We start from the raw sequence: 15,501 nt of genomic DNA, 5'->3' as shown, positions 1-15,501 counted from the left end.
AAGCTATAAAACCATCACTATTTCTTCTTATAGGGGGAATGACGGCTTTGGCAGGTTTTGTTCTATTATTGTCAGGCGGTTTTTTATGTCTGATTATGCTCAAATTTGACCTAAACATTCTTTGCATATCAAAGAATATTGTGACCAAATTTCATAAAATTGGGTCGACAAAAACCCCCCTGCCAATAATAGAACAAAACCTGCCAAAGCGGTCTTTTCCCCTATTAATCCCTAATTTTTTTTTCTCTTGCTTTTCATTTTATAAAATCATGATTTTACTAGATTCGATTGGACTCTTGTTTTTTTTTTATCTATACAAATATAGCATGTTTTAAGAAAAAACCCAGATTAATTCACTTAGCAGTGATTGTGCCTTTCTCGTGCATTATTAAACAATCCAATAATTTATTCAAATACATTAGGCCGTTACAAATATTTAATTGACTTTTTGTCCTACTAGTCTCCGAAAGGTCAAGGGCGGGAGGGTTAATAAAAAAAACATATTAAAATGAAAAAAAAATCAAAAAACTCCTCGGATTTGTTAAAGAATGTTTTGAAAATCCTTAAAATTATCCGAATTTTATTTTGTTGCCCCCTCAAAATATCATTTTTTGGCAAAAAAATCCAAGGGAGGGGAGACAAAATAGATTTTAAATATTTGTATCGGCCTTACCGGAAAATAATAAAATGATGAAATATGCGGTTGTGTTGCATATGCTATTTATAAATTGGGAACGGGTCATTTGGCATAAAGTCATTTGGCATAACGCCATTTGGCATAATTGAGAAAACAAAAGTGGGGGTCATTTGGCATAACGGACATATGGCATATTTTTTTGTGATCGTAAAATGAGTTACTGAACTGAGTGGTGATGGAAAAACCCGGAATGGTAAATATAACACAGCTAGATAATAAATATTATTAAAAAGACACAATCCTTTCGAAGAAAGCATGCATTAGCCGAGTATGAAGCAATAATAAATGTTATCCCTCCATTGGAAATAAAGCACACTAACCCAGTACACGTGCATTGTAGTTGCCAAACTACCACACGGAAGTGTACTGGAGTGTCGGACTCGACCATACCGGTAATACCGACTAAGCTCCCTTGGGCTCCACCATCGTTTCCCCCAGGAACTACCTCGCAGTACTACTTCTGGGGGGACGGCAGTACTAAGCGTACTCGCTCATTCTCGCTCACACAGGCACCCGTCCCATGCGAGACTGACTTGGGTGCTCGCTCTATCGCACCCTCAAACACACCCTACATACTCTGTTGCACCTCTGTCATGCCGTGTGGGTCTAACTTGTATGCCCACCCAAACCCTTGATTCATGCTCATACACTCCATGCTTGCACACACGCTAACGCTCCTATGGATCTAACTTGTGTGCCCACCCTTCTCATGCCGTGCGGGTCTAACTTTTGTGCCCACCCTTCTCATGCCATGTGGGACTAACTTGTATGCCCACCTTTATCGTACCATGTGAGACTGCTCACCTCTTTCATTCAGTTCGCGCTGACACATACTACTCGAGTCATTCGACCTAATACTCCCTCTGACATCCCTTGTGGGACGTTTCGCTTAGGTTCCCACTTCTGACATACCATGTGAGTCTGACTCACCTCGTTCATGCCATATGAGACTAGCTCAACTCGACTCAACTCATTCCTTTCGTACCATGTGAGACTGACTTGGATGCTCACCCACACTCCTCTGCTACGCCGCGGGGTATCAGTAGTCGTATACGAACTATATATATCCCTATCCTATAGGAATCAACATTCCTGCGCTACTCCCAGCGCGGCGTGTGCAGTCCATACATACACCTATTCATTCACACTTCATCCATGCTTCGAGGTAACGATCTCGGTTGCCACCCGCTGCGCCATTACCTCTGCATGGGCAGACCATTCACACACTTCTTCGCGTTCGGCACTTTCGCTCTAACTCACCAATCACAAGTTAGTCATGCTAGTCGATTGTTGCTCGGCGCGCCAGATTCTCTGCAAGCTGCAGGCAATCTGAGTGGTTGCAGTCGAGACTGCGTTCCACTTCTCCGCCGCTTGACACATCCTTTGGATAAGATTATCCGGAGTTGTGTCCCGGCCGCAAACGTCTAGCATTGCTCTTCTTTCGACGTCGAAACGAGGACATACGAACAGTATGTGCTCTGCAGTTTCGTCAACACCTGGGCAGTCAGGACAGACGGGGACCTCCGCGTGCCCAAACCTGTGGTGATACTGTCGGAAACAGCCATGGCCTGACAGGAATTGTGTCAGATGGAAGTGAACCTCCCCATGGGGTCTCCCTACCCAGCTTGGTATGTTAGGAATCAGCCGGTGGGTCCACCTACCTTTCGAGGAGTTATCCCACTCGCGCTGCCATCTGGCAACCGAAGTCACCCTGGTACGCTCGCGGGCTCCTCTGGTGCCACGTAGGTCAAAACACTCCTAGTCTTCCCTGATGACCAGCTCGACTGGCATCATACTCGCTATCACGCAGGATGCATCGCGCGATACCGTGCAGTAGGCCGATATCACCCTGAGACACATCAAGCGGTAGGTGCTCTCCAGTTTCTGCAGGTAACTGGTTACCCCCAGTGCTTTTGCCCAGGATGGGCCGCCGTACCTAAGAATAGATGCGGCAACGCCTGCCAGTAGCCTACGTCTACTGGCGCACACCTTGGAGCTGTTGGACATCATCCTCGATAATGCCGCCACAGCAGTCGAAGCCTTCTTGCACGCATATTCGACATGGCTACTGAAGGTAAGCTTGTCGTCTATGATGACCCCAAGAATCTTCAGACTCCGCTTTGAAGTGATCGCGACGTCTCCCACGTGTACAACTGCATGTTGTGCCGACTTACGGTTGCTGACGATAACCACCTCCGTCTTATGTTGAGCGAGCTCAAGGCCTCTCGCACTCATCCAGTCCGCCACAGTGCTGATCGCGTGTTCTGCGGTTAGCTCTACTTCGGGGATTGACTCCCCGTAGACCTCTAGGGTTACATCGTCAGCAAAGCCGACGATCTTCACACCAGGAGGGAACTTTAGCTTCAGAACCCCGTCATACATCAGGTTCCATAATACCGGGCCCAGGATTGACCCTTGCGGGACTCCTGCGGTAATAGGAACACTTTTCTGACCGGCATCGGTCTCGTATAGCAGCACATGGTTCTGGAAGTAGCTTTCCAAGATCCGGTACAGTCCCACCGGCAGGCTAAGCCGGTGTAACGAGAGCGCGATGGCATCCCAGCTTGCGCTGTTGAATGCGTTCTTCACGTCCAGTGTCACCAACGCACAGTATCGAATTCCTCGCCTTTTCCGTTGGATCGCTACCTCTGCAGTCTTGAGGACTGAATTGATAGCGTCCACCGTGGACTTACCCTTTCGAAAACCAAACTGGTTACTCGACAGGCCATCCGTATCCTCTGCGTACGGGGTGAGCCTGTTGAGGATGATCCTCTCGAACAGTTTACCCGTCGTGTCGATCAGGCAAATTGGTCTGTACGCCGATGCCCGAGCAGCACACATGTTGCACAAAAGTTTCTGTAACCCATACGCGACGGAATTCAGTCACATCTGAGTTGCTGCAACCAAATCGGTCTGCATTGTGCTGCTAGGGTGGGTCACCCGGAGGATTCCCGGCCTTCGGCAGCAGTACCAACTTCTGCCTTTTCCATCTCTCAGGGAAACAACACTCATACAGGCATCTCTGCATAGCTAGCCTGAACATGTTCGGGTTCGCTATGATCGCTGCCTTGAGTGCACTGTTTGGAACTCCATCGGGGCCTGGAGCTTTGTTCATCGCAAGGGTGTTAGCCACTGCGAGTAACTCTTCGTCCGTCACCGGAGCCACCATTTCGGCCACACTCCCAGCGTCTTGCAGCGCAGGAGGAGGCCAGGGACTTGTGGCTCGGGACGGGAAGAGTACTTCGATGATCCTCGCCAACCGGTCCGGTGACCGTTCGGGGGGTGAAGAGCCCCCTTTGGTCTTGGCCATCACGATCCTATAGGCGTCACTCCACGGATTCGCATTGGCACCTTCGCACAGGTTGTCGAAGCACGCTCTCTTGCTGCTCTTGATGGCCTTGTTAAGGGCCAGTCTCGCAGCTTGAAACACTTCCCGGCGGACCGCTCTTTCCTCCTCGGTGCGGGTTCGTTGCGTCCTACGTCTAGCCTTGAGGCAGGCTGATCGTAGGGCTGCAATTTCGGCACTCCACCAGTATACCGGGCGTCTGCCATTTCTTGGCAGGGCTTTCCTTGGCATAGTAGCGTCGCACGCGCGTGATAGGACAGCATCCGCGCTTAGACTGTCAGTGTTGGCCTCCAGTCTCAGGGTCACGGTTAAAACTTCGCTGTCGAAGGGATTGGTCTTCCACCCACGGACCTGACAGGGATCACCTGCCCTCGGATGATGCACACCATAGTTGATCTTGAAGCGAATTGCTAGGTGATCACTATGGGTGTAGCCCTCGTCTACCCTCCAGTCCAGGTCCGAGACCAGACTGGGGCTGACAAACGTTACATCTATCCATGACTCGGCCCCATTCCTACGGAATGTGCTACTGGCTCCGTCATTGACAAGCACTGTGTCGAGTTTTGCAAGTGCCTAGAGTAACGCTTGTCCCCTCTGATTGGTGCAGCTGCTGCCCCATTCCACTGCCCAAGCATTAAAATCTTCCGCTATAACGAACGGGATCCGACCTACTAGGTCGGACGATAGCCTGTCGATCTGATCTGCCTGTTGAACTGTTCCATTGGTGGGGCGTAGCAGCTACAATAGAACACCCCATTGATCTTGGCTATCGCGACACCCTCCACGGAGGAGTGTACAACCTCTTGAACGGGGTACCTTCCGTTGTGCAGATTGCCGCCGACTCCAGACCCGTCCGCCACCCAGTTGCCATTGCCGGCAGGGACGTTGTACGGGTCGGACAGGAGGGCGACATCGATCCTCGACTCCGAGACCGCCTGCCACAGCAGTTGCTGGGCAGGTGCACAGTGATTCAGATTTAGCTGTGTTACTTGCACGGTTTTTTCCGATTGGCTTCTCCGAAGGGACACGCAGGCCCGCCCATACAATGGATAAGGCACCTAGGTGCCTTGTCGCATACCTGCGCCTTGTGTCCCTCCTCGCCGCAGCGACGACACATCTTGCTTCGGTCTGGGCCCTTGCAGTCATAAGACTTGTGCCCGGACTCAAGGCACCGATAGCACCTGTCCACTGAAGGTGGCTGGAGTACGCTTACTGGGCAGACCAGCCGATCTTCAGCTTCCCTTTCTCAATGACCTTTTTGGCGTCAGCCACCGGTAGTCTGAGATAGGCTACCTGTGTACCAAAGAATCCCCCTCTTAGACGTACAGAGGACCGCTCAACCTAGGGGAGGAGAGGGCCTTGGTCTGCGTACCTTTGGCTACCTTCTCTGCTGCCGCTACACGCCTGATATAAGCGACCTGTTCTTGTCTTGCGACACGAACAGCTTGCCGGAGCACCAACAAGCTCTGCTTAAGCTCCTTGTTGGTGTTCTGCCTGCCGCTTACGAACTCGATGATCTCGTCGAGTTGCTCGGCCACCACCCGTATCCCTGGTAGTGGCTCGTCAGGCGTGCAGGCAGGGCTACTCCCCACCACCATTCTTCGGTACTGCCAATAGCAGCAGCCGTCACCTCCAACTCCAAAGACTGATTGCGTTCAATGATCATTGCTCTATGGGTCCCCCTTGCGGCTGCCGCCGATTCCTACTGGAGTAGTCGCCTTTAGTGATCCCATGGTTATCTATGTCTGCCTTGCGGCAAGCAGGGAGGCCATGCGAGGGTTGACACTTGCGTGTTTAGAGGCAGATCAACGCAAGTCAAGAAAGGGCATCTGAGCCTACTCCCACCCAGTAGGCAAAACTGGATGGCAGGATTGGGCAGCGTGCTACAAGGCCCGCCACGGTTTTATGGGACGGAAGACAGCCTAGCCATTAGCCCACTCGCCGTTTCGAGTCGGTGTCACCCGGCCCTACTAAGAGAGTAGAATGTCAGACTGCCAGCCCTCGCTTCACAATATAACAATATCCAAATACAAGACCAATACACGCAACCAGTATGCCATAATCAGGGTCTTACTGGTATCAACCCTGATGTGCCAGTAGCACTCCCTGGGCTTGTGCTTTTGAAGCGGCACACAGTCGCTTTGATAGAGTCTGATTACGGGCACTTGTGGTTTTTTGGGAGGGATTTTAGCAGAGCCCACTGCTAAATCCCACCACGCCCTAGGCAGTTCTCCCTGACTCACAGACAGCTGGGGAGGGTCGTCAAGCCCTTGGACATGGTCCCTGCTGCCCCCTGACAATGTGTCTGGGGGGTGAGAATGGGTCATCACTCTTACCGACAGTCTGAAGGTCGGATAACAAAAACGTTCAAAAGTTTTATTTTAACATTTAGTTGTCTTGTCCTCAAATACATTGAATCTATTCTACAAGCATTCTAAGTAATTGAAACAGTGACCCATTCTTACCCCCATTCGACCCATTGCCACCCTTGACAGCGGTATTTCATAACTCTCCGAAAAATTGTATAAAATTTTCGTTATTCCGTGAAACTTTCATATTCAAATCAATTTTATACATCTAGTTTCCCTCAAAACTTCGTCTTTTTCTCTCTATTAAAACTACGAATACAGCTAGAAATTTTCTATCCTTCGAAACATTTAGGAGTCGATGCTATGCGCTTTTGATCTCTAAATTATATCATAGTTCATGAAAATTGCGAATAATGCTTGAAATGTTCTATCATTGTCGTTGAAGTATTCAATCGCCCATAAATAGACTCCTTAATAATTTCAAAAGCATTTTTGTAGCTGTAGGAGCGAAAAATTTCTCCTAGAATTTTTGTGCTCCCGTCAGAATATTTGAACTTCTTTTCTCTTCTTTTTTCCAATTTGTTATAAATAAATGGCTGCGTTATACGTATACACATAATACGACATAATGAAACATAAAAAAGACTTTATTCAACTATGTTCTGTTATTCAATTATGTGATTCTGCAGAGCACATTCTAAGTTATATTTTTTTCGGTGTATGCTACTTTGAGCGAAAAAAACATGAATAGTAGCCCTGGGCTATGGAAAGTAGTGATAATTGACCTGTCATAGTTTTTATTCTACTGAGTACATCAATTCAATTATCAATGCTTTGATATTTGTCTAAGCTAAACGAACATTGTCCAGAAAAAATTGCATTCACTATAAATTCTGTAGTTCAAGGGCGAATGTCGTCTTAAACCTTAAAAAGGAACATTAATTTACTTAGATTGCATGGTCGATGTCTTAATTTTCTAATAGACTAGTTATTTTAAGTGTTGTATCAAATGTTATTATGTCGTTTAAAAAACAAATTTTAAACTTTAATTTGCCATAATTTGCTTTCCAATTTGACAACTGAAAACTTTGAAGGATAACGATCTGCAGTTTTCCTCCACAAGAACCTTATAAATTCCCATTTTTTTCTGGGGAATGTTGGGAGGATAACTACAAACCACTTAAATCTTCCGCATACCCAAGGACTAAGGTAAAATATTTTTATTCATTAGAGGACCGAATCAATTGTCGTCATTCAAAATGTTTGCATGAACGTAAGCCTCATTAGCCAGTATTAGTCGTCACTCTGTTACCATTATCAACCCACAAATCACAAAAAAAAAAACTACCACCCAGCTGATGGTTACCACCGAACGCCTAATGTAAGCTGGTATGCAATATTGGTTCACTGGGTAATAAGCGATCGATGCCATGGGCTATGTATATGAGGCTTGGCAGCGTGGTCAGCGCCAGGCAGCAGCGGGAGGATCGCAGGTCGCGGGTGTGTGAGTTACTCGCGATGAGTGACGACGAAGTACTGGCGCTGGTAGTTGCGATTGCGGGCGCGCGCGCAAGTGCTTGACAATGGAAATAGAATTACTCGAGTTGCTTAGTTTCGTCAATCAGCTCGAACAGTTCGCACGCAGATCGGATTCACGGTCCCAGTTCCGTCCTAGTTGACTTGGTAAATCGATTGATCGTAAGAGACACAGAGTGTGTGGTGGATATTGTGCAGTGCGGAAAAGGTGTTCGAAACAATTGGAAGGATCAAAGTGAATTGTGGCGGAAGGTGGGGTCATTTCCTGATAAGTGTAAACCGAAATGTGATTCGGTTAAATCTGGGACTCTGAAGTTACGTGAAAGAATCGCTATTTGTTTAAGTGACATTAAACGAGCAGAGTGTAACTGTGTTTGAAGAACGTAGCGATTTTCCATATTTAGATAGCAATTGAATAGGCCTCTTGGAGTGGCAGAGGAGTCGAAGGCGAAAGCGAATAGTTTTTAATTGTTGAAAGTGTTTGATTTAAATAAACAAATCGCACAGCGGTCTTCGGAGGGGGCCAAGTGGTAACCCTACAGGGCTGGTATCGACGGATATTGGTTAGTGAACGTGTTGATAGCAACGGTGATCTAGAAGTGAATTCCTGTTCTAGTTAAATTGATCTTCGTGGAAATGCGAGTACATAAGTAAACTATGCAATTGCTCAAAACAAAACTGAACTAGAAGGTGGGCAAGAAGTAAGATATCTTCATTATTTTAATCACAAAGGAACGGATTTGAATCACATTATGAAAAGTCTCTGAATTATAAAAAATAGACGTGCAGCTTAAAACCGGAGTTCAGTTAGTAAAACATCAATATGCTTGAGCATATCTAGTATTTTTCCGCTTCCCGAATGAGTGAATAATTGATTCAAACATCAAAATTCACATTAATAAAGAAAAAAAACTTCCTGAATGGACAACTGCATATAATTTTTGTGTACACATCATGAAACTCAAGAACGACATACTCGTAAAAATAAATGTTTTTCGGTACTAGTTAATGCCTGAGAAAGGAAAGGTTTTTCTTTCATTTGAATATTATGAGCTTCATCCTATGAACACTATATTTTTGTGCAGTAGGTGTCATTGGCCGATTTCCGGTCAAAACTGGTATTTTGGTATATTGACGAAAACATTACTGGTTTAATGAGGATTTCCTGATTTATAAGAATGGTTTTTTTTTTCCCCCTGTTGGGTATCTTAATCACTGCGACCATTTGTTAGATCTATTGTGATATATGCCCCATTTGATCTAGCTTTGTCAAGTTGACGCATCATTACTATTTAGAGCAATTGCATTTCCTTGACTACCAGCGTTATCCCAATGCGGTATTATGGTTCTGATGAATCGTACTACCATATTGGGACTTGTTCTCCAAACTTCTGAGGGTTCTATAAGCCCCTATTGAAGAACTGTAATCTCTTTCTAAAATTGCCGGACAATGGCATAACAGATGTTCCGAGTCTTCTACATGTGTGCCGCAGAAACGACATACATCATCTTGAAGTTTTCCTAACAGATTCAAGTGATATCGGCTCGGGAAATGGCCTGTTATTAGACCTGTATATGTGTTAAGATCTTTTTGAAAGATCTAAAATTTTGCGAGTGATAAATGCGTTTGGTGCGATGAAACGTTTAGATTGCCTCGCAATCAAGGTGTTTTTCCAGATGTCCTCTATTTTAGAATGTTCCCAAGATTTGAGTTCCATTCTAAGAGAACACGCAGATACACCACAAAATGGTTCGGGACCTATGAATTGTCGAGATGAACCAAGTCTGGCCAGCATATCAGCTTGTTCATTGCCTTCAATGCCAAAATGACCAGGAACCCAATACAGGTTCACTTTGTTACGACTACCCAAGGTTTGGAGTGACTGAACACATTCCCAAACGAGTTTGGATGTGCATGTTGCTGATTTCAAAGCATTCAATGCTGCTTGACTGTCACACATTATGCAAATATTTGAATGCCTGTAATTTCGGCGTAAGCATTAATTAGACCATTCAAGATAGCTTGGATACAGTTGGTCACTTGCCCATGGAAATCAAAATATTTGTCCTTGGGCCTGTCACGCCTGCTCCAACTTGATTGTTCAGCTTTGAACCAACGGTGTGAAATACAATAGATCATGAGCGAAGACTTGGTCCACCGTTCGCCCATATATTTCGCTCAAGATTAATTACATCAAAGCATCGATAAAAATTGTATTTTCTCCTCATCCAATCATCATTGCTTGTGATAAGTGAGTTGATACTTATTTTGTTTAGAATACTAAGATGTCCTTTTAGGTCACCTTCGAAGAGGTTTGAATCTCTCTTGACCTTCAAAGCACTCTTCTCTGCTTCTAATTGAATAAATTGATCCAATGGTAGCATGTGGAGCAAAGCGTCTAGCGCTTTATTCGGCGTGCTCCCCATTGCACCAGTTATTGAAAGAGTAGCTAATCTTTGAAGTGTTTGCATCTTCTGCTGAACCGGCCTTTCTTTTGTTGTTGGCCAGCATAGGAATGCGGGATATGACATTCTGGGTTTCACAATCGCCGTATAAATCCATTAAATCATTTTGGCTTTAGTCCCCACTTTTTACCGAACGTCACCTTACTTATCCATAAAGCATTTGTAGCTTTGCTTAATACTTCCTCAAGATGTAAGTTCCAATTCAGCTTACTGTCAAGTCTAACTCCAAGATGCTTGACTGAGTTTGAAAGTTTCAAATCTTCTCCTTTCAACTTTAAAGTAGGAAGAGAATTATTTCTTCTCCTTGTAAACGCCACTAATGTGGCCTTTGAAGGATTTATATTTAATCCTTCTTTTTCACACCATATGTGTGTGATGAAATTTAGAGCGATTTGCATTCGGTCCGAAATAACACAGTCATATTTTCCTCTTACTAATATGACTATATCATCCGCGAAGCCAATTATTTCAAAGCCTCGAGCCTCCAGTTGTTTGAGAAGATCATCAACGATTAAAGACCACAATAGAGGTGATAGTACGCCTCCTTGAGGACACCTTTTTATGGTTTATTAAACAATCTAGCTTTGCACGTTTGAGGCTTGTGTACGAGTGAGATCAGTAGTGGTTTAGAAGGATTTCAATTTTTTAAGGACAAGCCTCCCGGAATCAAAAACCAAATTCACTCGCGTTTTCGAAGGCCACCACCACTCAATATGGAAGCAACGCACAAAATTATTTTTTATTATTTCACGCATACTGCGAGGCAGCAAAACAGGAATAATAAAAATTACAGTTGTACGTTGCTTCCGTATTGAGTTAGGTGCCCTTGAAAACGAGAGTAGATTTGATTTTAGATTTCGGGTGGCCTGTCCTCAAACATCTTTCTCATTTAAATTTATTTACCTTTTTTGGTCATAGTGGTCTGCTGCATCGGCTGTATAACCACATCTAAAATCTTTTTTTCTTTTCTGAGAAATTCTTTGGAATTTCAATTAAAGACTGTTTCAATTACCTACTTCGGAAATCTGTATTAAATTTCTGCGGGAAATTGATTTATATTTTTATGAGAAGTTATGCAATAAATTTTTTTTCTCCAATGATTTTCTATTGGAAACATTTTAAAACTTCTATTAGACAGTTTTCAGATTTTGCTAGAGTGTCTTAGGGAAAATGCTTTTAAAATTTTTTATAAAAAAAACTACTCAAAATTCAAATGCAAAATTTCGCTAAGGGGCTGTCCATAAACCACGTAGACTCTTGAGGGGGAGGGAGGGGTTTCGAAAAAGTCTACGTTAGTCTACGAAGTGGGACGGGGGTGTATACCAAAAGTCTACGTAGACATCTTTATTTTTTATTTTTTGGAAACAATTTATACAGAAGTTATCTGCAAAGTTCACTGTTTGATTTTTTTAAAGACTTTATCAAAATAATCTAATGAATTTCACTGAAGTAAAAGTCTGAACTACGGCTTAAAAATATATGGATATTCCCCGGATTTATTCTGTGTTGAGCAGGAAAATTCTCCGAAGTATTCTTTAGAAACTTTCGAAAAAAAATCAAAATTTCCACTTGGATTTTATTTCAGATTCTACTAGATTTTTTTTTAATTTTCGTCGGGAACTTCTTTGGAAACTACAAGTGATTCTTTAGAATTTTCACGGAAAATTATGTTACACTTCAACGGGGATTCCGCGAAAAACCCTTCACTAAAGATTTTCTGGGAAGTCCCCCCGAATTTTTTCTTAATTTCAGAAAATCTTCGGAATTTTCGCGAGGAAATCTTTTTATATATACGCGAAATTCTTCGAAATGTCCATGGGAAATTCTTCGTATATTTTACGGCAATTTCTTCAGGAGTACTAATGCGAATGCTTTGGAATAATCGATGGAAAATCTTAGGAATTTCTAAAGAAACTGTTGAAAATTTCCATGAGAAATAATTTAAATTTCCTATATATATATTTCCTATAACCAGCGGATGGCAGATTTTAATACAGTTCTGCATAAAAACCTTACAGAAACTGTTTAATAATTGGGCATATACAATACAATTAATACAATCGTTGTATTGAAATTATACAGATTTGTATTATTTTAATACAATTTCTGTATAAAACCTTACAGATTTGTATATGCCACGTTTTTATACAATAATTGTAAAATCTGTTTCTTGGGTGTACCAAAAACTCTTTGAGCAACCGCAAAAAAATAGCAATTTTCGTTAAAAGCCTTTGTAATTTTCATGAAAAATTATTTTAAATTTTTACGAGAAATTCACCAAAAAAAATTCTCTATAATTTCCATCGCAAATTATTCGGAAAAGTCTTTGGTATGTCTATAGCAGACCCCAGATGACGGGAAAAGTTTGGCAAACTCTTGATTATTGAAGAAAAAGATTGATGTTGTGAGTGCGAACCCAAAATATTGAAGTAAATATTGAGGGAAATCAGAAAAGTTTGATATTCTTTACAATATTTCCCCTCATCTCCCCCCGCAGTTTGCCCACAGAAGTCGATGATGGTTGAGTGTTTGCGTGTTTTGTGCATTATCGCTATTTGATTCGTATTAGTTCAAGAAAAAAAATGAGTTCTTCTTCAGGTACGGCCATGCCGGCTAATCAGTGAAAATATTGAAAAAAAAGTTTGATGAGAAAAGTATTACCTCGTATTGGGTCTGCTTATAGGATTAAAAAAAATCCCCAGGAAATTGCTCCAAATCTGCAAGAACATAGAAAACCATTCTAAAATTCCACGGGAAATATTTAGGAATGTCCGTTTAAACTTAAAATTACCTCGGGAAATAATTATAAATTTTCACGGAAAGTTACTAGAAACATTAACAAAACTACTTTTGGAATTTAGAAGGAAATTCTTGCGATGTCAACAGATTATTATTCAATGGGATATTGCATGGAAATTTAAAGAAAAGCATCTACATTTTCACGGAGAGTTCTTTGAAATATTACCGGGAAGCTTTAAAGATTATCAATCGGGATCTTCTACGAAAATTTCCACGAAAAACTTATTGGAATATAAACTTGACATTCTCGGAATTTCAACTCGAAATTTTTCGATATTCTGAAAATTCTTCGGTTTTCTACAAATTTGAACCAGCGTTGAGAATTATAGGTCAGATGCGTGACAGATTTTAGGCAGTGGAGCGCCAGTGCAAAAGTGTCGACAGCGGTGGTGCACACCTCTAGGAGGAATCGAATTCAACAGAATTTAAATTAATTGACTTGGTGATTTGGTTTCAGGAGCTGTGGAAAGAGGATTAAAAATTTAATTAATTAATTAATTAATTAATTAATTAATTAATTAATTAATTAATTAATTAATTAATTTAATTTTTGATTTTGATTGTCCAATCACATATGACATTTTGTAAAATTTGGAAAAGTCTACGTAGATTTCAGGGGGGTGGGGGAGGGGTTTCGGCAAAGTCTATGAAAGTCTACCAGGGGAGGGGTGGTTTGAAAATGTGAAATTTCAGTCTACGTGGTTTGTGGACAGCCCCTAACTTGTTTCCATACAAAAATTTCTGTGAATGGCGATTTAAAAAAAATTAGAAGCAGTTTCTTAGAAATATCATCGAGATTTTTCACAAGAATAGAACTTTCTTCAAAATGACGAAGCCACGATTTATCACCTAATTTATACGTATAGTGGTTCGACGTTAGCGTGGTTTGAAAATATTGGCGTTGGGGAGGCACTGTTCAAGCATGTCATAATCTAAATACTATTTTCCATATAAGGTACACCAGGGCAAGTTGAAATGCGGGGCCTAGCAATTTCGCATATGCCCAGTTCTTATACAGGTTTTGGTATATTCTTATACAGAATTGTTAGAAAATCTAACAACCGCCGGTTGGGTGTGGGGACTTTGTTCTAGGGGAATGTTGTACTGGGTCTTTGTGTGCGATGTACAGGTATGTAAGATGGGTCAGGTATTGAAAGAAGTGGGATCGTTCAGTGGCCTTCTTCATTGTAGTTGCTCCAGACGATACCATTTCCATTGCTGTGACTACAGCCCTATGCTTGATGTTTGCCGTCGATTCAGCTTGATGATGTTCGTCCAAAGGGCCATCTGCCATGCTCCGTCACATGCCTTGGCTTGGCTTAAATTTCAAAAATAATGAATCTGCCAGCTCGAATGTTTTGATTTTAAGCAGCAAGCCTTGCAATTTATTCAAGGAGTCTTTAGCAACCATTTGCAATGATGACCTGATCGAAACATGTTTTATAGGGTAAGACGGTATAATATGCACCCTCCCTAAAGCAATACCATGACAACTTTTTACTTTTCAACGCAATTTATGCATACTTTGTGTTATTTGGTATTCCAAAAAGTCGCACATGTATTGCCTGTGAGAAGTCATATAAAAATATTTCAGAAAACACGTAATACAGCTTTTTTGAAAAGTCGTGAAAAAATGGATTTCAACAAGTGCCTGGGCAATACGCGCCACCTTATACTAAAGACACACTGATGGTACAAGTACCACGGTTATATACCCTAGTACATATTGTACCATGGTATTCCACGTTGTACCAGCATGGTACAAGGTGACACACTAGTGGTACAACTTGTACCATGGTACGAATACCACCAGTGTGTCATTAGTATTAACCAAAGACGTTTCATATCCCTTCATTAGTATTTTATCAATTTTATATTAAAAAGGTTACAAATCGTTATGTGCTTGACATTAAAAAAAACAGCACAAGTCCATTCAAGCAGGTTTGAATTACATTTCAGTAGTTTCCATTTAATTTGGCTGCAACTGCTGCAAGCTCGCTGCGCTTGTGTCCATTTGGTAAGGGCATATCGTCCTGCCTACACTGAGGCGTTTTGACCAGTGAAACATATTTTCGAAAAACGTAACTTTTTTGAAGATGGAAGCAATTTTATATCATATTAACCACTGAGAAAAGTTATTTTGTTGCCCAACTGAGTGTTCCAGTGCAAGTTTTGCGGACATTATGCAAGCGTCGCTCCAGAATGTTGAGCAAACAAACATTGAAAATTACATCAAAACTGTCATTTTGCTATCATTTTCATTATGTAATATAAAAATACTTCCACATTCACATAGTATGATGGTTTTACAAATATTTAAAGGTACCAACTGATGTTTACCCTTAGTT

General features: G+C 42.3%; 1 protein-coding gene across 1 annotated transcript in view; it reads left to right on the top strand.

Annotated features, from left to right (window-relative positions):
* Window positions 1-7,958: 7,958 nt before the first annotated feature.
* The window catches only part of LOC134209298 (fatty acyl-CoA reductase wat-like), a 73,863-nt gene continuing 66,320 nt past the window's right edge, over window positions 7,959-15,501 (top strand). The window contains exon 1 of the mRNA XM_062685293.1: window positions 7,959-8,140. The gene's annotated coding sequence lies outside the window, so the exon portion shown is untranslated. The remainder of the gene's footprint in view (window positions 8,141-15,501) is intronic.

Source organism: Armigeres subalbatus, chromosome 2, assembly GCF_024139115.2.
Source record: "Armigeres subalbatus isolate Guangzhou_Male chromosome 2, GZ_Asu_2, whole genome shotgun sequence".
Lineage (NCBI taxonomy): Eukaryota > Metazoa > Arthropoda > Insecta > Diptera > Culicidae > Armigeres > Armigeres subalbatus.
This window is presented reverse-complemented; position numbering and strand designations above follow the sequence as displayed.